Source organism: Mauremys reevesii, linkage group 2 (genome assembly GCF_016161935.1).
Source record: "Mauremys reevesii isolate NIE-2019 linkage group 2, ASM1616193v1, whole genome shotgun sequence".
In the NCBI taxonomy this organism is placed as follows: domain Eukaryota; kingdom Metazoa; phylum Chordata; order Testudines; family Geoemydidae; genus Mauremys; species Mauremys reevesii.
Window position 1 is genome coordinate 72,693,565 of NC_052624.1, and position 21,156 is coordinate 72,714,720.

General features: G+C 42.4%; 2 long non-coding RNA genes across 4 annotated transcripts in view; one reads left to right on the forward strand and one right to left on the reverse strand.

Moving 5' to 3' along the window:
• The window catches only part of LOC120399145, a 31,214-nt gene extending 16,345 nt beyond the window's left edge, over positions 1 to 14,869 (forward strand). The window contains exons 2-3 of the long non-coding RNA XR_005594984.1: positions 14,108 to 14,191; positions 14,731 to 14,869. This is a non-coding gene — a long non-coding RNA (uncharacterized LOC120399145). The remainder of the gene's footprint in view (positions 1 to 14,107; positions 14,192 to 14,730) is intronic.
• LOC120399146 overlaps positions 1 to 21,156 on the reverse strand; it is a 42,000-nt gene that overhangs the window by 12,906 nt on the left and 7,938 nt on the right. The window contains exon 3 of one of the 3 annotated variants that reach the window (XR_005594987.1): positions 12,220 to 12,445. The exons of the other annotated variants lie outside the window; for them this stretch is intronic. This is a non-coding gene — a long non-coding RNA (uncharacterized LOC120399146). The remainder of the gene's footprint in view (positions 1 to 12,219; positions 12,446 to 21,156) is intronic. 3 annotated transcript variants of the gene reach the window in all.

A 21,156-nucleotide genomic window follows, 5' to 3' on the forward strand; every position in this document is an offset into this window, starting at 1 on the left:
TGGAAGCACCCAAACGCACCCCTGCCAGGGTCCTTAGTCAATAGTCAAGGTGACAAAATTTCATGATTAGTGGTATCCAAAACTGCCAAGAAATCTGAAAGAATCAATATAAACAGATGATCTTTTCCATTGCTTTGAGGATTAGCAAAGCTACTGTAGCCCCTCACTTTGGTTCTCCTATCAGAGTTTGATTTGCATTTGCTATTTAATTATGTTTTGCATTATACCAAAGTCCATGTCACTTGGTTTAATGCTGACAGCATAAACCTGTGGGACAACGTCCATTGTTGCTAGGTTAAATCCAATCTTCCTGTTGCTCTAGCAAAAGATATTATTTGTGAAACACAAATCTGACTCACAATGGATGTTGTGTTTGTTTCTTTGTTCCTACACCCATGAAAGTCTCTACAATCGATTTCTGTAAGTTTAATGATTTCCTAACTGAGCCACTGTATAATTAGAATATATTCCCTCCTATCCCATGATTAAATGCCAGCATTATTAGTATTTGCAAAGAATACGATTTTATATAGCACTTTCACAGTTAAGGTATCTCGTTACGCTTTAAAAATTAAACACCTTGCATACTGCTAGAGCAAGCAAATGTAGCAGACCTATGTGCTCTGCAATCACACAATAAACATTTAGATTCTCATAACAAAAATGTTTCTAATGTGTGACAGAGAGAGAATATTGTCCATGAATCCATGATTATGACCTCTTTCTAAAAATATATTTGGCAATGCTGTGTTTATCTATGAGACAGATGGGTGAAGGACCATGGCAACAGTAAATGAGGAGCAAAATCTGGCAGTCACAATAGCAAGAGGGAAGCAACACATAGATGATTTTACATAAAATATTTCTGCATAAATTTTCATTTGGTTCAGCTATGTATTCAGTTATTGCCTGAGAACAGCTCCATGATCAAATGCATTGTGTCCTTTGCTGGATGCAGTGAGTCCAGTGCTCTTGCATATACTAGAAATGTTGTCTTTTTGCCAAATCCGGCACCGGTATCCTACAGGGATTGAGAGGAGCAAGTTTTTACCTCCTGCTTTAAACGGCGAAAGCCAGAGACAATATTTTTAGTCCTGGACTGGGAAAAGAGAAAAGGTTAGTCTTTCAGTATCTTGGGCTCTATAATTTAGACTTATGCAACAATCAGAGATGATCTGAAGGGTTCTTAATTTAAGACTATTAAATAAGACAGAAGGATTGTTAGAGGGCTTATTCCTTCACCCTCTCACTTCCCTGGTCCTTCTCGCGTGAACAGAGAGCAACAATACCTGAAGTTTGAAGGTGCAAACAATTCAATGTTTATTGGGGTGAACTTCCAGCAAGCTTAAATCCAAGTTCCTTTTTCCTTATTTTTGAATCCCAACTTACTTCCTTTTTGCCCCTAATTTATTTAGTAATATTCTCAGCTATACCTTAGCCAATCATTTTATTGAAGTTTACTTAACCAGTTCTAACATATTGTAACATGATTAGCTAACCAATTATATCCCACCACCTTAATTAGTTTACACCCAGCAAAATTAATTATACGTCAAAGGGAAAAATCACAGAACCAGACAAGACCATGCAAATAAACAATAGCAAAGTGGGAACTATAATGACAAAACAATACAGAAGTAAGGTTTTCACAACTACATCTATAAAGGCATAAGGGTTTCCATCTATGTCTATTAATAAGTCAGTTCTTACCAAACAGAAAACTATCAAACTAAATTTCCTTTTACATCTTCTAGGCTCTTCCCTTTATCTGGAGATAATAGATTGGATCACCTTTCTAACAGCCCCAGATTGCCTTATTTCAATATGACTAGTTTGGAATGTGAGGCTGTGACCATATGCTTCCCAGTTTATGGCTGCTCCCACTGCTTAGCCAAAGGCCTTAGCTTAAAAACAGGGCCTCAGACTGTCACAGTGAAAGAAGGCCCTTACATGGGCAAACAGAAATTTTGATTCTTTCTTTTATACCTCTATAACTAGCTAAATGATAAACATATACCTACATTCTTAAAGTATAGGCCTTTTCAGACAGGCCTAAATATCTATATGATCCTAACAAGGATGTTAACTTGTTTTTTTCTCTAGTTAATATCATTAGCTAAGAGTGGAATTTGCAAATGTGCCTACGTACCTCAGACGCACAAGTCTCATTGAATTTCAATGGAATGGCTCTTTGAAAATTTCATCCTACAGACATATAGGTATAGTTAATATTTTCTATATTTTACACTAGCTAAAACATTTAAATGTGGTACATTTACAATTTACTAATTTATAATAATGAACTACAGCTATCTGTGACAGTTTGAGTGGCTTTGTGGGACATATTTTACAATCTGGGCCAAATTCTGCACTCACACCAAAATAACTATTGACATCAATGGAATTACTCCAAATTTACGCAGGTGTAAACTGAAAGTAGAATTTGTCCCTCTGTTTTTACATCAAATTCTCATAGCTACTGGTCAGAGTTCTACCAACAGAACAGAAGCATTATTTGGCTCTTACATTTCAATTTCATGCATATGCCTTTTTTGTTGGGCTTTACTGACTTTTTAAGTCCTTGTAGTGTCTAAAGGATATGGGAATAATCAAGTAATCCCTAGTCTGCAATCTTAAAATTCTGGCTCAGAGTCTAATGACTGGCATTAAGAAAAGATGCCTCTGGCTGGTGTGACTTTAGTAGAAATCATGGCATGCCCTCAATTATCTCCCTAACATACATTGCAAAACTACCATTCCCTCACCATGTCACGTAATAGTCATCCCACAGGCAGAAAATGAGCAGAGCCAAGTACAGTAATACTTTTAGTGCAAGACACAGCAGATGAAAGGATACACCTCTTATACAAAGAGAAAACACCACATTCAAATACCACTGGCCAAGACAAATAGGTGTCACTGTTTCCACCCTCCCAGTGAATTTCTGCTGTAAGCCAATTATAGACACCAAGATCATGATACTCAAGAGTCCCGAAATAATTTAGAAGCCTAAGTCCCATTTTTAAAAACACCTAGGTCACTTGGGCCCAGATCCTCAAAAGGTATTTATGCATCTAACTCCCATTTAAATCAATGGGAGTTAAGCACCTAAATACCTCTGAAGATCTGGCCTTGAGAGCCTAAGTTCCATTGAAAATCAAGTGACTTAGCCTAAGTGACAATGGAACTTAGAGACTTTTGAAAAGCATACCTCCAGCAAACAGCATTCTGACCGCAGCCCCTCCTGGGCTGTAACTGACACCCAAACTCACTCCTGGTTTACTCTGGCTTCTGCTGGAGTAAAGGAGGACAAAGGACAGAGCTCTTGGTAGCATAAAGTCGGGGAGGCTGTGGGCAGTGTAAAGTGGATGCAACCACCATGGCTCTATCTGGAATAGAGCTGCCAGTGCGTCTCTGAAAGGAGTTTATAACATATGGTGGAAACCTGCAAGAATTTAGGCTGATGTGTCAGCATCAGTTCTCATAGGTGTTCCTCTGTGGGTTTCTCAGGAGATGCTATGTAGAATGGACACTGAATGGTAAAGCCTTCTGCTCATGGAATTCCAAGTGCGCAATGCTTTTCACATGATCTTCTGAGGGGTGAAAACTGGAAAGATGAGACAACATTGGCTCCCTTCCCCTTACCATATTTTGCACCATTTTAGTAGTTTTTCTGCTTTTTTCTCCCTCCCCCACTGTATTCCCAAAGTAGAGGGGATAAGAGAGCGTGTTGCTTCTAATTACTGATGGTTAAGACACTTAGTGTATGTCTACACTACAAATTAAAAAAACACGGCTGGTCCATGCCAACTGACTTGGGCCCATGGCGCTCAGGCTAAGGTTCCGTTTAATTGTTTGGGTTAGGGCTGGAGCCTGGGTTCTAGGACACTGTGTGGTAGGAGGGTCTGCAGGCCAAGTCTGAACATCTACACCACAATTAAACAGCCCCTTAACCCAAGCCCCACAAGCCTGAGTCAATTGGCATGGGCCAGCTGCAGTTGTCTAATTGCAGTGCAGACGTACCCTTAGGCTATGTCATCACTACAAACCACTGGCAGCAGTATATACACCTCTACCTCGATATAACACGGTAAAGCAGTGCTCCGGGGGGGCAGGGCTGTGCACTCCGGCAGATCAAAGCAAGTTCGATATAACGCAGTTTCACCTATAACGCGGTAAGATTTTTTTGGCTCCCGAGGACAATGTTATATTGAGGTAGAGGTGTAGTGTGCAATGAAATGCAGATTGCATCTACACTGTCATATGTAGCTACATGAGTCAATGAAAGACTCTGGCACCAGGGATAGGCTCCAGCAGCTCCCCACCACTGAAGCCTTTCACTGTTAGGAGGAACGGCTTTGGCAAGGGGAGGCAGTGAGGAAACCTCCCAGCCAGGACACTGCACTGCTAAAAATAGCAGCACAAATGGGGATGCATGGCTTGGGCGAGTAGAGAGATATGTAGGCTATGTACTTGTGTACATACTCACACCCTTCAGGTGGGTCTGTACCCTACCTGCCTAAGCCACGCCTCACCAGCTATGCTGCTATTTTTACCCATGTTTGGGGGGGTAGAGGGGAATATCTACCTATGGATGCTACATGCCATTGAGAGAAGTCAGCAGTCCTTCCTTTAGATACCTTGGACATTGGATGCAGAAAATTTAAAAAGTTTATCTAGTAACTACTTAAATATTCCTCACCACTAGAGATTAAAATATTCCACAGGCCTATCCAAATACTCTCTTTAACCTTGGCTAGCTGTTACAGTCTAGGAAGATCTTCACTAGAAAACCAATTAGCTGCCAGATGTCTTTCAGCTGCTGCAGATTTAATCTTAAGCCTTCCATTCTTTTTTTGGGAGCCTGAGAACAACAATTAGTGACCTCTCTGATTAATCCAATATACTGAGCATACAGGAGGTAATCAACACAGAGAATCTCTCTCAATGAGGTCAGTGACACTAGTTGGAGAATATAATTTAGTCCGATCATTCTGGGCACCAAAGCATAATAAAATCTATCCTTTTAAAAACTATTAATGCTGAGAAAACATTCTTTCTAACTCTGTCAATATCTGTAATATTTTCTCTTAGCAGGAAATCTTTCGTGTGTAGGTTACACTTTGCCTTTGTCCCTGAACAACAATAAACTGTGTGCTTATTTCCCTACACCTGCCACCTTAAACTGCTCTATAAAAAATTAATAAATGTCCACACCCCAAACAGCTGAAACCTGGTACAGAGAGAACAATATGCTATTCATCTTAAAAATTACCTATGCAAAAGTACCTAGAGTTTATTCATTTGCCCAGGCCCTCAAAAGACAAAGCTACATTGACAGTTTCACACAATTCAGACCAACTGGCAGTATTTCCTGCACAAGAGAGCCCCCATAATGGAACAGAAAGATTTTATATTTCTAGGTATTGCTCATTAGAATTGGGGTACACTGTCAAATCAGCATGTGCAGAATCTTGCACAATGCCTGCATGCACTTGGTTTTAATCTTATACTATGAATCCCTCATTAACAAGAGCATTAGAACAGTCTTACAAATTTAACACAAAATTCAAAATGATATTCATGCAGGAACAATTAAAGAGAATTCAGACTTTAGGGAATGACTTTCAGAATTGTGCAAATGTGTTCATATGCCAAGGGCCAGATCCTGGCTCTCATTCCATCTGTGTCTTCTCCAAAGTGCAAAGTAGGTATAAAACCAATTTAACCAGCTGACTGGGGATTCCTCAGACATAGTGGGCATGGCCAGGAAATAGGGGGCAGGTGTGGCCAGAGCACAGCTGTATTTCAGCTATCCCTGAGTGCTAAAATAGTCCTATGAGGCTGTGGTTTGTTGGGGACACTTTAAACAGCCTTGTGGCTGCTCTAAGTTGTGCCAGGGACCAAATCAGCCCCTGGTCAGCCTCAAGGATGGCATGTTCTTTGCCTCATCTCTGCCAACTCTATACTGAGCACTTCCCAGCCAGACCTGACAATTGGGCTGCTATTTTGCACATTACCAGTAGAGCAAAAGCTATTATGATAACTGACCATATAAATAACCAGGGTATTTTTTTTGCACAATTATTGCAATTGTGAGCTAAAGTGCTTTGAGATGAAAAAAGCTACGTAAGTGCAAAGCATGGTTATTATTAATAAAACACTAGTCATACTCTACTCCCAGTCACTGGTGCAACTCCACTGACTTCACCTGTGTAACTGAGAGTTGAATTTGACTCACTGTAGACAAAGCCTAATACAAGAGATGTTCTTGTAAGCAACCCAACTTTTCCCATAGCATGAAGTTTACCTTAGTCAAAATCATAACTGGGACAGCTAAATTAATAAAGACAGGAAAAAGTCCCACTCAGAGGTATATAAAATTCTTTTTCTTTTCACAAGTACCCATATCATTATTTCCTGAATGCTTCCAATATCTGGTGTTTTGATTAGATAACTCACAAAGCTGAAACTACACTATCTGGTGTTTTGATTAGATAACTCACAAAGCTGAAACTACACCTATACCCGCTCCATCAAAAAAATACTGATAAATCATTGATACAACTGAAGTGAAAAAGCTACCTCTGTACCAGAAAAGAAAAGAAAAGAAAAAAAAGGAGTAAATTATTTCAGCTATTAATTACTCAGCATCAGTCACCTCTGATTTTGCAATAATAAAAATTAATTTCATAGGTGTGTCTGCCTTCCAAAGCATGCAGCAAATTACTCAGAACATGTAACATTCAGAAGCACGCAGTGCAACAGTATTAAATTGCTCAATGGCCCTTACCAATGGCCAGTACAATGTAACATACAAAGGCAGTGCATATTAGAGTAAATCAGAATAAATTATGGCACTGGCTATACAAAGCAATCTGGCAACAAGGCAAGAAAAAAACTTCCCCCACATATAAAGCTCTTTGTCTAAAGACAGGAGAATCAGTTTCATTGTCTTCAGTAATATGATCATGCACTGTAATTAAGTACTAAAAATCTAGACCTGTAAATAATCCAAGGTTTATAATCAAGACTCTAGTCTGCTGAAACCAGCATATTTATTCTGAATATATTTGGGTTTATAGGGTGTTAGCTTTCCAAGTTGCCTGTGATCATTCTTTCTGAAGAGAACAAGTTCAAAGCTGAATTTATTCTTGTCAGTGGGTTAGATATAGACCTCTTCATTAATCTGTAACTGTATCCCTTTACTAAGGCAATGAGCAACTAGAGAAACAGAAAAAAGAGACTAACAAAATTTATTTGGGCATAAGCTTTCGTGGATCTTATTTGAAAAGAATTTTACATCATGTAAAATTATATTAGGCAAAAAGATAATCTGGATAAATGATGCTTCGTACAGCTAAACTGGTTAAAGACATAATAATAAAATTTATAATAATTAAAAAAAAAATCCTAAAAGATGGAAGCCTGATGCTTCAAACCCTTCTCCACAGGAGAAGTCTCTCATTTCCACTTATGTGAGTAAGGACTATTCATAATGAGGCAGAATTTGCAGGTCTGAACCGTAGGTTTCTTAACTTTTCTTTTCCCTACCCTGGACAGAAGAAAATATGTGGTAAGAATAATTCCATGCTCAATAGCGTGTGAATTTATATAGCGCTCTTTGTACCAGTCCTTCCCTCTTCCCCCATTCTCAATCACCACTGTTTAACACCACTATCCCGCTCAGGCTATGTCTAAACTGGGAAAACAGGCCAGGTATATAGTGTGTTAGCTAACGTGTTTTAACACAATTTTATCATTAGTGTAGACATGACTTAACTACTCTACAAACATGTTAACTGGTCATTGTCAATCGCTGGCTCTTATCTAGGGTATTTGAGACTCATATTTCTACGCAAGACATGGCCCCAATCTTTCATCCTTTAATGTTGGCATCATTTTTTGATGCAACTGTTTCTATGAACCTTCACGCTGGGCCATATCCAAATCTTGCCACTGTTTTAATAACCTCTCCCAGATACTTCCTTTCCTCTCTGTATAGATGGCCAAAACTTTCATCATATCAATTACAAGTGCCTTCTACTCTTCTTTGGCCTTCGTGCCTTCAGTTCCATTCAAAACATGGCTGGCCAAATAATCTTCTGAACTTGTCACTTTGATCATGACAACCCCATTACTGAGTCCCTCCAATGGTTCCCCTTTCCCTACCTCATCTCATTGTTCCTTGTCCTTACTCCTAAGGCCCATCACAACTTTTCTGTGCCCTATCCATCAGATCTACTAGTTTCTTATGTCATTGATTGCTGCCTTTACTCTTCCAACATGGTCAGGGTTTACTGCTTGTTAGTCCACTTTGTCAATGAGCATTTCTGTGCTTCCTTCCATTAAACCACTTATGCATAGCACCAAGTCCACTATCTTCTCCTTCTTCGGATCCTGCCTTAAGATTCACTTTTGGTAGGCCACTTAGTAGGCACTGCCAACAGATAAACAGATCATAAGACTCATAGACTTTAAAGGCATGATCATCTAGTCTGACCTAGGGCACGTTGCAGGCCACAGAAATTCACCCGTCCAATCCTGTAATAGACCCATAACCTCTGGTTGAATTACTGAAGTCCTCAAATCATGATTTAAAGACTTCAAGTTACAGAGAAGCCACCATTTATGCTAGTTTAAATCTGTAAGTCACCTGTGTCCCATAATGAAAAGGAAGGTGAAAAACCCCAGGGTCTCTGCCAATCTGACCTGGGAAAAAATTTCTTCCTGACTCCAAATATGGCAATCAGTTAGACCCTGAGCATGTGGGCAATACCCACCAGCCAGACACCTGGGATGGGATTCTCTGAAGTAACTCAGAGCCTTCCTCAACTAGTGTCCCATCACTGGCCATTGGAGATATTTGCTACTAGCAGTTGCAGATGGGCTACATGCTATTCTAGGCAGTGTCATCATGCCATCCCCTCCATAAATTATCAAGCCCAGTCTTGAAGCCATTTAGGTTTTTTTGCCCCCACTGCTCCCCTTGGAAGGCTGTTCTACCTACATTATGCTCCTATCAGCCTTACCTCTTCCTCCCCCAATCTCCCACATTTGTCTCAGCCAGCAGTTGCACCTTGTCATTAACATATATTGTAAGTTCTTTGGGGCAGGGACTGTCTTTTTACCTCAACTTTGTACAGCACCTAATGCAATAGGGCCCCAATCCATGCTTGGGGTCTATAGGTGCTACAGTATTACAAACTAACAACAGTAACAACAACAGGCAGGTCTCTCCTGTTAGGCACAGGCCAAGCAGAAGACAGGGTTAAAATGTGCTGAATACTTTTGACCATAATGTATAGGAACTAGATTTCATGTGGGTTTTTTAGTTTGGTTCATGTTTTGTTTTGTTTTTTAAAGAAAAGTTGTGTTGATTTGGTGCAGTAATATGTGGTCAACAGCATAGGTGCCAACTTCCTCTCTACTTGGGGGGTGCTCAACTCTCACTCTGCCCCAGCTCCTACCCCCACACCACTCTTTTCCCCCCAACCCCTCACCCTGCCTCTTCCCACCCCACACCACCACCACTCCCATCCACCCAAAACCCCACCCCCACTCTTCCCCATCTCTTTCCACCTCCCTCCATCGAGGATGCCCCATCCCTGCTCCTCTCCCTCCCTCACAATGCCTCCTGCATGCCTCAGAACAGCTGATCCGCTGGAGGCTCTTGGACAGAGGGGGAGGAGTTGATCAGCAAGGCCGCCGATGGGCAGGAGGCATGGGGAAGCTTGGCTGCCAGTGGGTGCTAAGCACCAGCTAAATTTTTTTCCAGCCCTAGAGCACCCATGGAGTCAGAGCCTCTGGTGAATAGTGTTACTGTAGTACAAATACTAAGGCCCAAAACTTGGGAAATGGAGCAAAGCCCAATAAAATAGATTGTGGAGCTAAGGGACAGAATTCTCAGTCCTCAATGGCACAGCAGCCAGCCTGCAGCCACTCATTCTGCAAACACTTATGCATATGCTTAGCTTTTTTACCATGAGTAATTGCTTTGTTTTCAATGAGATTATTCACAGTAGTAGAGTTAAGTATGTGCATGCATGCAGGGGTGGCTCTAGCATGGCTCAAGCACGGCGGCACGCCGCAGGAGGCGCTCTGCCGGTCGCCGGTCCCGCGGCTCCGGTGGACCTCCCTCAGACGTGCCTGCAGAGGGTCCGCTGGTCCCGCGGCTTCGGTGGTCCACTGGAGCCGCGGGACCAGCGGACTGTCCCCAGGCACGCCTGCGGGAGGTCCACCGGAGCCACCTGCCGCCCTCCCGGCGACCGGCAGAGCGCCCCCTGCAGCATGCCGCCCCAAGCACACGCGTGGTGTGCTGGGGCCTGGAGCTGCCCCTGCATGCATGTTTGCAGGGCTGGGGCCTAATATTGGGCACTGGATGAAGTAAAGGATGTAGCAGATGTCCCCCTATCTAAAGGGGGTTTTAGTCCAATAGGTGTGTGAAATACATGCGCTCACTGGCTTTGCACGGAATCTTCCACTGTAACACCTACTTTAGAAATCTTCATAGCACAGGTGGGGCAGAGTTCCACTGTCTCAGAGTCTCTGTTGTTGCTGCCCCAGTACCTGTGCAGCCAGCACACCGTTTTTAAGCTGCTTTTAGGCCTCCCCTGGGTGTGTGCAGCACTCTTGGATTTGGTGCTCATCATAAATCTATTAGCTTTTTGAAAGTCATTTGCTCAGTTCAGAGACACTAAATATTACATGTGAAAACGCATATGCTGAAAATAAAATCACAGAGGCTTTAACTGACCATTTAACCCTTACAATACGGGTATTTTCCAGTCCTCCAGCCAAATGAATAAACAGGTCTGCAGTCTCCAAAGGGCTCGGCTCCAGATCAGGGTTAGGCAACCTATGGCACACGTGCCAAACGCGGCACGTGAGCTGATTTTCAGTGGCACTCACACTGCTGGGGTCCTGGCTACCAGTCCAGAGGGCTCTGCATTTTAATTTAATTTTAAATGAAGCTTCTTAAACATTTTAAAAACCTTATTTACTTTACATACAACAATCATTTAGTCATATATTATAGACTTATAGAAAGAGACCTTCTAAAAACGTTAAAATGTATTACCGGCACACAAAACCTTAAATTAGAGTGAATAAATGAAGACTCGGCACACCACTTCTGAAAGGTTGTCAACCCCTGCTCCACATTGTGGGGCCTCTCCCATTCACAATTTATTAAGATCAGCTGTTGGTTTTATTTATGATTTTATAACATGAAGTGACTCATCAAATTCTAAAGGTGACTGAACCATATATTCCAAAACAGATTTCAGACTGGGAAATTCAAAATAAATCTGACTGAGTGCATGTTCTGTTCTTTAATTTGCTGGACCTGAGGAGCGGTGAGCTAGTGGTTATGGAGCAGGACTGGTACTTAGATATGGGTTTTATTATTGACTCTGCTGCAAATATGCTGTGAGACCTTGACCAATTCATTTGGCCTAAATGTTCAATAGTGACTGTGACAAGCTGCTGGGGAGACCTAGAGCTGTGAGACACAGTGCTACCCTATCAGCCTCAGCAAATGGGAGCTTTGCTCCTGCTAAGCTGTGTGATAACTCCCTGACCCACCAGCTTGTCTGCCTTGCCGGCAAACTCCTCAGGGCTCTCCCAGCCCAAACCTGGCCTAGCAGGTAACAATCAGCGAACTCCAGTCCCCGAGTTCCTCAGAGATGTCTCTGCAATGCACAGGCCTCTGGTTGTGCATTCACAGCAGATAATAAGTTTGCTGCTCCTTTCAAGAGATAGAAACCACACCTTGTTATCTTGACTGGAGTTAACAATCACTTCAACTCAATCAAACCACTGGGTTGGTTTAAATAAAAAGTCAAAAGGTTATTGAATCAAAAAGAGAGAGGTTTTAAATGAGCTCAAGTACAAGGAATAAAGCTAGACAGGGTTACAAACAAAGCAAAGTATCAGAGGGGTAGCCGTGTTAGTCTGGTTCTGTAGAAGCAGCAAAGAATCCTGTGGCACCTTATAGACTAACAGATGTTTTGCAGCATGAGCTTTCGTGGGTGAATACCCACTTCTTCGGATGCAAGACTTGCATCCGAAGAAGTGGGTATTCACCCACGAAAGCTCATGCTGCAAAACGTCTGTTAGTCTATAAAGGTGCCACAGGAAACAAAGCAAAGTAAGAATTCACTTTCTAATGGCTAAGGCCTAATTTAATAAGCTACAGTCTTTGTTCCAGGTAGTTACCTCACCAATCTTCCCTTTCCAGCAGTGGCTGACTAGCTCTTAGTCAGGATCCCCACAGAGTCCAAGGTGCTGGTTTTCCTGGTCTCCTCAGGTGAAGGATAATTTAGGGGTTCTCTGCCCTCTCTTTACAGACCAGTAAATCTTCAAAAGGTCTCTCTCTCTCTCAAAGTTCATTGACCTCGCTTCAAGCAGCAGGAATGCTTCCTGGGGTTGCAGTCTCCATCCCCTGTTGAGATTGTTAAATGATCACTTTCTCCCCACTTGCACTCCTGATGACTTTGTTTGCCTGACATGCAAATGTGCTTTTCTGTGTCTTTGGTCACACTTTGCTCAGTTTACATGGAAGACACATTCAAGCAGGCAGAACCACATTTCTTTGTCTGGACAAAAAACTTTATCAACTCCTCCTGTCACACCTGGTTTAAAACACATTTTAGTTGTAATTCCAGCACCTCTGTATAATCTTTTGTGGATTGACCATACATATGTCACACCAGAATATTAATGATCAATGAATTATTAGTTTTCCAATAACATATTATGTGACACCTTTTAAATACAGATTATAAAAATAGTGAGTTGGGGTACACTGAGCTGGCTAGGCCAGCTGAAACTAGGGTTGCCAATTTTGGTTGGATGTATTCCTGGAGGTTTCATCACATGGCATAATCTTTAATTTCTGGATACTCCAGGACAACCTTGGAGGGTTAGCAACCCTAGCTGAAACTCACTGCTAGATATCTTGAAGCCCATTGACTTTCTGGCCTGAGAATGCTCTTAGGATCACAGTGACTCGTGATTTTGGGTGCCTAATTTACAACACACTAAAAGGGACTGGTTTTCAGAAAGCTCTTTTAATTGAATCTCTAGTGGGGCAACCAACATGTGAGGCACTAAAAAAAAAATCACATGTAGACCTCACCTTCTACATTTTTTAATCTGGGATACCAGTAAGTACTGCTTTATCTACAAACACATAGTTAAAGTGGTACAATTTTATGTTTAGACAAAACTATTGCTGTTACTGGATGGTGTGATTCTCCTTTCTTTCTGCCCTCTCCTTCTAAGGAACTTCAAAGGGATTAATCAAAGGATCAGTGCTCAGATAATGTACTTGTAACGGCTTTTCTACACAAAGTTAAACTGGTTTAGTTAAATTGGTACTAAAACTGGGTGAAGACAAATCCTGTCAACCTCTAAGCAATCACAATTATAAGGATAGACTCTCTGTGCTGACAGGCATGTACATAATGTACCAGCTCAGTGCATTGTTAGGTAAAATTACACTGTCATATGATAACTTATTTGTATCACAGGCTTCGCTTCAGAATAGAGAACTTATTTCAGCCATCAGGACTTCAAGCTATTTGCTGGTGGGAGCTTTACAGAAAAAAGAAACTGGGAGGCCTGTTTAAATGAATTATCACTGAATAATGCTGAGCTGTGACATACATCAACAAAAGCCTGCCAGTCTGTGAAAAAGAAAGGCACAAAGGCCTGTTTTTAAGGCCTAGTCTTCAGTGCACAACTCACTTGAGTGACCGATGCTCAAGTGTGACTCCTTGAGTTGGTCTAGCCTGCATAAGCCACTCCTCAAAGCCATCATTACAGCGTTCACACTGGTGCTGCACTCAATAGTGTGAGGCGATAGGACATCTGGGGGCACCTCTCATGATTCTTAGCACTGTATTGTCGGAGAAACTCTCTTTTTTCTGGGCACACGTGCCAAAGTGGTCTTAGAACACCAATTCAATAAAGCAACCGTTTCTGGCATGGCACCTTCTTGATTGCTGTCCGTGGCCTGTGTTTCACTTGGTGGCAATGCCTGAATCCACCTCAGCATAACAAGCTGTTCCAGCTATTGGTATTAATGCAATTCTCATTTCAGGAACGGGAGGCAGAGGGCACAAGACAAGGCATAGGATCATATTGGCAGTGACTTGTTGCCCTGAAACGTGACAAGTGCAGCTCGGTGAGCAGATTATCGCAGGCTGCATGCAGACATGGAACAGTCAGGGCCGGCTCCAGGCACCAGCCGACCAAGCATTTGCCTGGGGCAGCACCTTGTAAGGGGCGGCCAATCTTGGGATGCCAGGGGGCGCTTGGGGTTTTTTTGGTTTTATTTGGTTTGGCGGGGCGGCACTCAAGGTTTTTTTTTGTTGTTCTTGTTTTTGTTTCGGCCGGGCGGCTCTCGGGGTGGGGGTGGGGTTGTTTTTGTTTCGGTGGTGTGGCGTAGCGCTGGGGGGGTGTTTTGGCAGGGCAGCACTGGGGGGGTGTTTTTGCAGTGTGGCGCTCGGGGGGGGGTGTTTCGGCAGCATGGCAAGGCGTTCGGGGGGGGTGTTTCGGTGGGGCGGCGCTCTGTTTTTTTTGCAGCAAAAAAGTTAGAGCCGGCCCTGGGAACAGTGAAGACAGCTGGTGCAGGTTGTAATAACTGTGGATTCCCCTTATCCTGACCAGTGGCCCTGGAGCAGGACCACAAGCACATACTAGTGGGACTACTTTGTCATGCAGACTTGGGCTGGCCAGCAATGGGCCCAGAGCTTCCACATGAGGAAAGCCCAAATTCCTGTGGGAGGAGGTTGGCCCACCCCAGCAGCACAGATGAGAGGTGCCATGCTCAAGCAGGAAACGGACTTAACTTTGCAGTGAAGATAACCCTAAGATGGTGAATCAGCCTGAACACAAATTTCCAGGCATTTATATAAGGTACCCTGATGGTTTTTCCACACTAATCTAATAAATGTGGTAACAGCGCTAACTCCTCTAAGGGCTTGTCTACACTGCGATATTGTCAACAAAACTTTTGTCTTTCATGGCTACTTTAAAAAGCACCCCCGCAAAAGACAAAAGTTTTGCCTTTGCAAGTGGCAGAGCGCTCTCCTGCCGACAGAGCTAACGCCGCTTGCGGGGCTGGAAGTATTTTGCCGGAAAAAGTGCTGACAAAGTACTGACAGAGCGTTCACACAAGCTGACTTTTAGTGACAAGGTTGTGTCAACACAGCCTCGTCACTAAAAGCTGTGTAGTGTAGACAAGCCCTAAGTGTTTAAACATTGCGGCTAAGGCAGTGGTAAGCTTTATTAGCCACAAAAGACTTGTTTACCCATATGGCAATGTTAACCTTAAATTGTCGCTCCTGAATTGGTAGAATTTCCCTTCAGGGTCCAGCTCAAAGGGCAGAGAAAATAAAACAGAGAAAGAAGGGAAAATAAGCAGAAAGTGTAGAGAGAACTGAAAGAAGCGGGAATTGGAAAATAAAAAGATACAAAGAAAAGTGAGCTAGCTTCAATGATACATCAGCAGAATAGCCTCACCTGTAAGAATGGAAAAGTGTAGTAGGTGATTATGGTTTACTTTCATATAATTAACATAAAGAAAACAAAGTAATTCACTGAGGAGTATAATTTGACAATAAATGAGCAAAACTAGCAATGGGGGATTTTAATTCCTCTGGGCCTGATTCTCCATTGCCCTGTACCTTGGGTGGTCACTTACATCTGTGTAGAGCTCACCTGGAATTTTTCATCAGAATGATTTTCTGACAAAAAATATGCTTTTCACAAAAATTGTGGGGAAATTTAATTTTCGCTGAAATTTTTTGATTTTCTTATAGTATTTTTGATTTGTGATTACTTTCCCCCACCCTCCAAAAAATGCAACATTATTCATAGGAAGAGATTTCCATTTTCCACCCAGATTTCCATCTCTGCAAACTGAACACAGAAAGGGTATAAAATGCTAGCAGACGAGAATAGCAGCTTTTCACATGCACAGGTGGGAATGATTATACAAGATGCAAGACAGTGGAGAATCTATTCAAATTAAAACAAACTTTGGGAAATATAAATCTGTAACAAATTCAGTGTATTATAGAAGAGGCAATTGGCTGTCATACAGCAAGATCTATTTATACAGGAGAGATGGTTTAAATTACATTTTAAGCCTGAAATACAGATTAACCAGGAGATGCTCTGAATTGTCTAAAGCACGGGAACGGAAGTCAGGAGATGCGAGTTCTATTCCTGATTCTGACTTGACTTGCTCTTAATATCTCTGTGACTCCGTTTCCACACCTGTAAACACTCTCAGTAGCAGCCGTGCAGATTAATTCATTAATGCTTCCTGTTTATACTGCAGCAGCATCCAAAGGCTCCAATGGCAGCCCTATTGTCCTTTGAGCTGTACAAACACTGATAGTAAGACAGTCCCAGATCCTCAGATGAGGATCTGTAGAAAGGCAAAGTATGATTGCTGTTATAATATACTGATAAACACAGAGTCCATAGTGATGTAGTGTACTAGAAGGCTTTATCAGCCTCTCTTATGAAGAGAGACTGAAAAGATAAAGATTATTTGCTTTGGAGAGGAGATAAGCAAGGAGACATGATAAAAGTAAAATAATTAACGGTACAGAGAAGGTAGATCAAGAACTTCTGTACTCCCTGACTCATAACACAAGAGCAAGGGGACATTCAATGAAACTGAAAGGTGGCAAATTTGAAGCTGATAAGAGGAAATTCTTCTTCACACAATACATAATCACTCTTCGAATATCATTGCCATAGGATGTATGTAGTGTAGCTGTAGCCGCGTCAGTCCCAGGATATTAGAGGACAACAGGGGTGAGGTAATATCTTTTATTGGACTAACTTCTTTTGGGGAGAGAGACGGGCTTTCGAGCCACACAGAGATTTTGATTTGATCTGAAGTGGAGCTCTGTGTGACTCGAAAGCCCGTCTCTCTCTCTCCAGCAGAAGTTAGTCCAATAAAAGATATTACCTCACCCACCTTGTGTCTCTAATTGCCATAGGATATCACTGAACACAAAAACTTAGCTAGATTCAGAGAAGGAGTGGACGTTTATATGGCTACCACGAATATTCAGAAGCATCATAATAAATACTTGTAAAAGAGGAGTGATATAACACCACATGCTTCAGAGTTTAAGCTAATATCTAACTCTTAGGGGTAAAGTGGAGACTCCGTTGGGGAGCAGATTATCCCATATGTATCTACTGCAGGGTTTCTTGCATCTTCCTCGGAAGCATCTGGCACAGATAGATGGCCCTCATATCTGATCCAGTCTGGCAAGTCCTATGTTTCTCTGAGTGGGGGATGATTTGCATTATTCACAAGTGATTCAATGATGATTGATTCATATGGGTTCTCCCAAATGAATGTCAACAAAATCTTTAAACCATATAGCGCACAGGCCTGGGACTTGGGTTTATTCCATACACATGGTGCTTGCTGGCAAAATTGATGATATCCCTTTAGCCTGTTGACACTACAGCTTATGTCAGCATAACTTATGTTGCTTGGGGGGTGGGAGAAATAAATCACTGCCCTGAGCGACATAAGTTATGCTTACGTAAGTGCCGGTGTGGACAACACTATGTTGGCGGGAGAGGTTCTCCTGCCAACATAACTACTGCTGCTCGTGGGGGGCTGGAGTAGTTAAGCCAACAGGAAAGCATAGAACAGCTACAAAGACAGCTTACAGCAATGCAACTGTGCCACTGTAAACTCTCTAGTGTAGCTGTGCTCTTACTAAGGTTTCCTGAGTGAAGTGTATTTTAAGGAGAAATTTGAAGGGAGCCAGGGATGTCACTGATGTGATGAGAATTCACAGACAGTTCCAGCTGGAGATGAGACATAAAAGACAACATGAAACAGAGTGAGGAGAGAAGGGACCTGATCCCGCTCCCATAAAGGTCAATGGGAGTTGGATCAAGTCCAAAGGGGGCAGTTGGGAGGAAGACATTGACTCATTATGCTGGCTTCTGGTTGTAGCCCTTCCACAAATACAAGTAAATGTTGTTGTTTCCCCTATAGGGAGAACAGCCTTCCACCTAGAAGCCTTTTCTCCCTGCTACCTCTTCTTTCTCCTCCCTCTTTCTCACCACAAGGAGGCTTTTTAAAGGTCACTGGCAGCCCTTAATTGGACTCAGGTGTTTCTAGTTAACCTGAGGTAACCTGTTTTCAGTTCATAGGGAAAAGGGCCTTCACCGTTCTAGGACTGATATACCTACTTCCCCTCTCTTCCCTACATAGGCACCAACTCCATGGGTGCTCCGGGGCTGAAGCACCTCCAGAAAAAAAAATAGTGGGTGAATCAGCTCCTCCCGCTCCCTCCCAATGCCTTCCACCCACTGGTGATCAGCTGTTCAACGGCGTGCAGGAGGCGCTGGGAAAGAGGGGGGAGGATCAGGGGCAGGAAGAGCCATGGGGGTCAGGCCTGGTGTGGAGCAGTGGTCAAGCACCCCCTGGGAGCTCAGAAAGTAAGCGCCTCTGCTCTTCTAGCTGCCAGGTCCGACTGCCACAGTAGGAAGCAAAGTGGAGGGTGATGGACATGGGAGAAAATGAGAGCACTATGCAGGCAGGGATGGATTTGTTCAGGGCCTTGAAATCACACAAAACAGGCTGACGAGCTTGAACTTCATGCAGAAAAAGAAAGAGCAAGTGAATGGGTTTCAGGAGTGGGATAAGTTAACCATCCTCTCATTTTGCTGTGACAAGTTGTTTTCTTTTAGCTCCCCTTCATTCCAAGCCCTGGCCACTGCAACATGGTAGAGAGTTTTGCACACTTCAAAGGCCCTGATTTCCAGAGGTGCCAAGGACCTGCAGTGCCTATTGGCTTCCAATAGGGTTTTGAAAGTCAAGCATCATTTACCTTGTGTTGGAACTTTGTTTAAACTGAGCTGAATCATGTCCTCTAACCTGGGTAAGGATCCCATGTACAAGCAGACACGTCCCTCTACACTGTAGTAGCCAGAATCCACCATTTCCACAAGAAACAAAAACAAGCAGAAGCTTTCAATCCTATGTCAAGTTTTTTTTGCCAACATGAGGACAAAATATGCATAGTCACTGCGTAGGATTTGAAGTTGGTGTGGGAACTGCTGAAATCTAATTGCCAGACTTCTACATACAGACATTTCCCACTGTGATAATTATACTGAAATAAGTTAACATAGAACAATCTAAAAGACAAAGGAAAAAATTCTAAAAGACACCCAAAGGCAAACCTTTTAATTTAATCAACACAGAAGGAGGAATGTTTAGGGCAAAATATAACAATGATGGGCCAAATATCGCAGTCTTTACTCAGGCAGAGCTCTGCCCAAGATCAATGGGGGTTTTGTTTAAGGCAGGCAGTACTTCGCCTTTTTCCTATTTATTTCCTTTGGAAAAGAGAGAGCCATAAGCCATCACTCAAGAAAAGAACCATAAAACACTCCAAATTTAAAATAGCACTAGAAAATGAGGCAGAAACCGAGGGCTGCATTTTCAAACATGAATGCAATGAGTGTAGTTACAGTCCATAAATCACACTAATTACTACGTCAGTCACGCTGTGTTGGGTACATCTATACAGGGATCAAACCCCTCCAGCATGGCCACGGCTGGCCCAAGTCATCGGACTCAGGCTTCCGAGGCTTAGGCTGCAGGGCTAAACATTGCTGTGTAGAGGTTTGGGCTCTGGTTGCAGACAGAGCTCTGAGTCCCAGAACTCGGGCTCTAGCCTGAGCCCAAACGCCTACACAACCATTTTTCAGCCTCAGAGACCAAGCCCTGTGAGCCTAAGTAGGCTGACCTGTGCCAGCTGTGGGGTTTTTATCCCTGTGTAGACATACCCATAGATAAGGTTTATTTGAATTGGGTCTAAAGTTTGCTTTGTTAATAACTGATCTAATCTAGCCAAAGTTATTTGATTAATTAACCTTTACATCAGCTATGTTTAGAGTGACCATTACTGGCCCCACATAGAGCTGGATTCTCCACATAGTGGCGCAAAGTGAACCAAAAGTGGCTGGAGATTTGTAGTGAAGTTCCCCATTGTTAGGGAAACTCTACTGGCACAATGCTGGCAGAGGTGGCTCTGCCTTTTCCTGCACCAGCTCTGCTACCCACTAGCACACCCTGGAACTGGTCACCCAGCACAAGAACAGGCAGCAAGAGAGCACTGCAGGGAAAGTGTCATGAGGGAAAGCGACTCTACTCTGCCAGATTAGCCTTTGGTTCCTCACACCAGCACTACAAGTCAAAGCTGACCCTCTGTAACTTTAGGTCATGCCAGGGCCAGATGGCTGAGAATCAAGGAGCTGTGATCCCTATTAGCTCCCCGTCTCCACTACACATGAGCTCTGCTCGAACACAGCAGAGAATCAAGCCCATAGTATTTATCGTTGTTCTCCTATCATCCCTCTTTTCTTCCTTTTCCATGGACCATCTCTATTCATTTTATGTGTTTGAATTTATGAAAGTATTTATTAAAGTGTAACTAAAACATAATTTGTACAGCACCCCAAGCACCTGGGGTGAGGAATAGACTGAGAGTGTTTTTATCTATGTAGCTATACTGTTATTATATTATCCTTAAAATATTAGTGCACTTCTTTTCTCAGAAAAATTAATTATAGGCATGTTCTGAAGTTAACAGTGTTAGCATTAAGTTTATAAATGATTTTACCATTAAGTAGTAATGGTTATTTCCGTATGCTCAGAACAAAATTTTTAAATAAAAATAGGCCATGTAATTTGCACTTACGAAATATTCTCATGTAATGCAATGCATACACAAATACTCATTTTGCAGATGCAAATGCACTTTTACTCCTCTAAGTATATATTTAGAACACTTGCAACTTTAAAAAAAAAATTCAGCTTTTTCCATGAATGTATTTTCCAAAATTCCTCTTACTTTCTCTTCATTGCAGCCAAGAAACTGGCACGTGGGAGAGAAAAAGACCCCAACCCTAAAGCTCTGGATTTAGGCATGCTGTGATTCAGTGGTCTCTGTGCATGCTTTTTTTTAAAAAGCCTCACTAAATAACTGGCTTATATGTATATGACTGTTCCCTCTAGTGGTTGAGTTAATGGAATTGCTTTTTTAGGTCACCTGATAGAAAATTGTGCTTCTGAAATGAGAATCATAA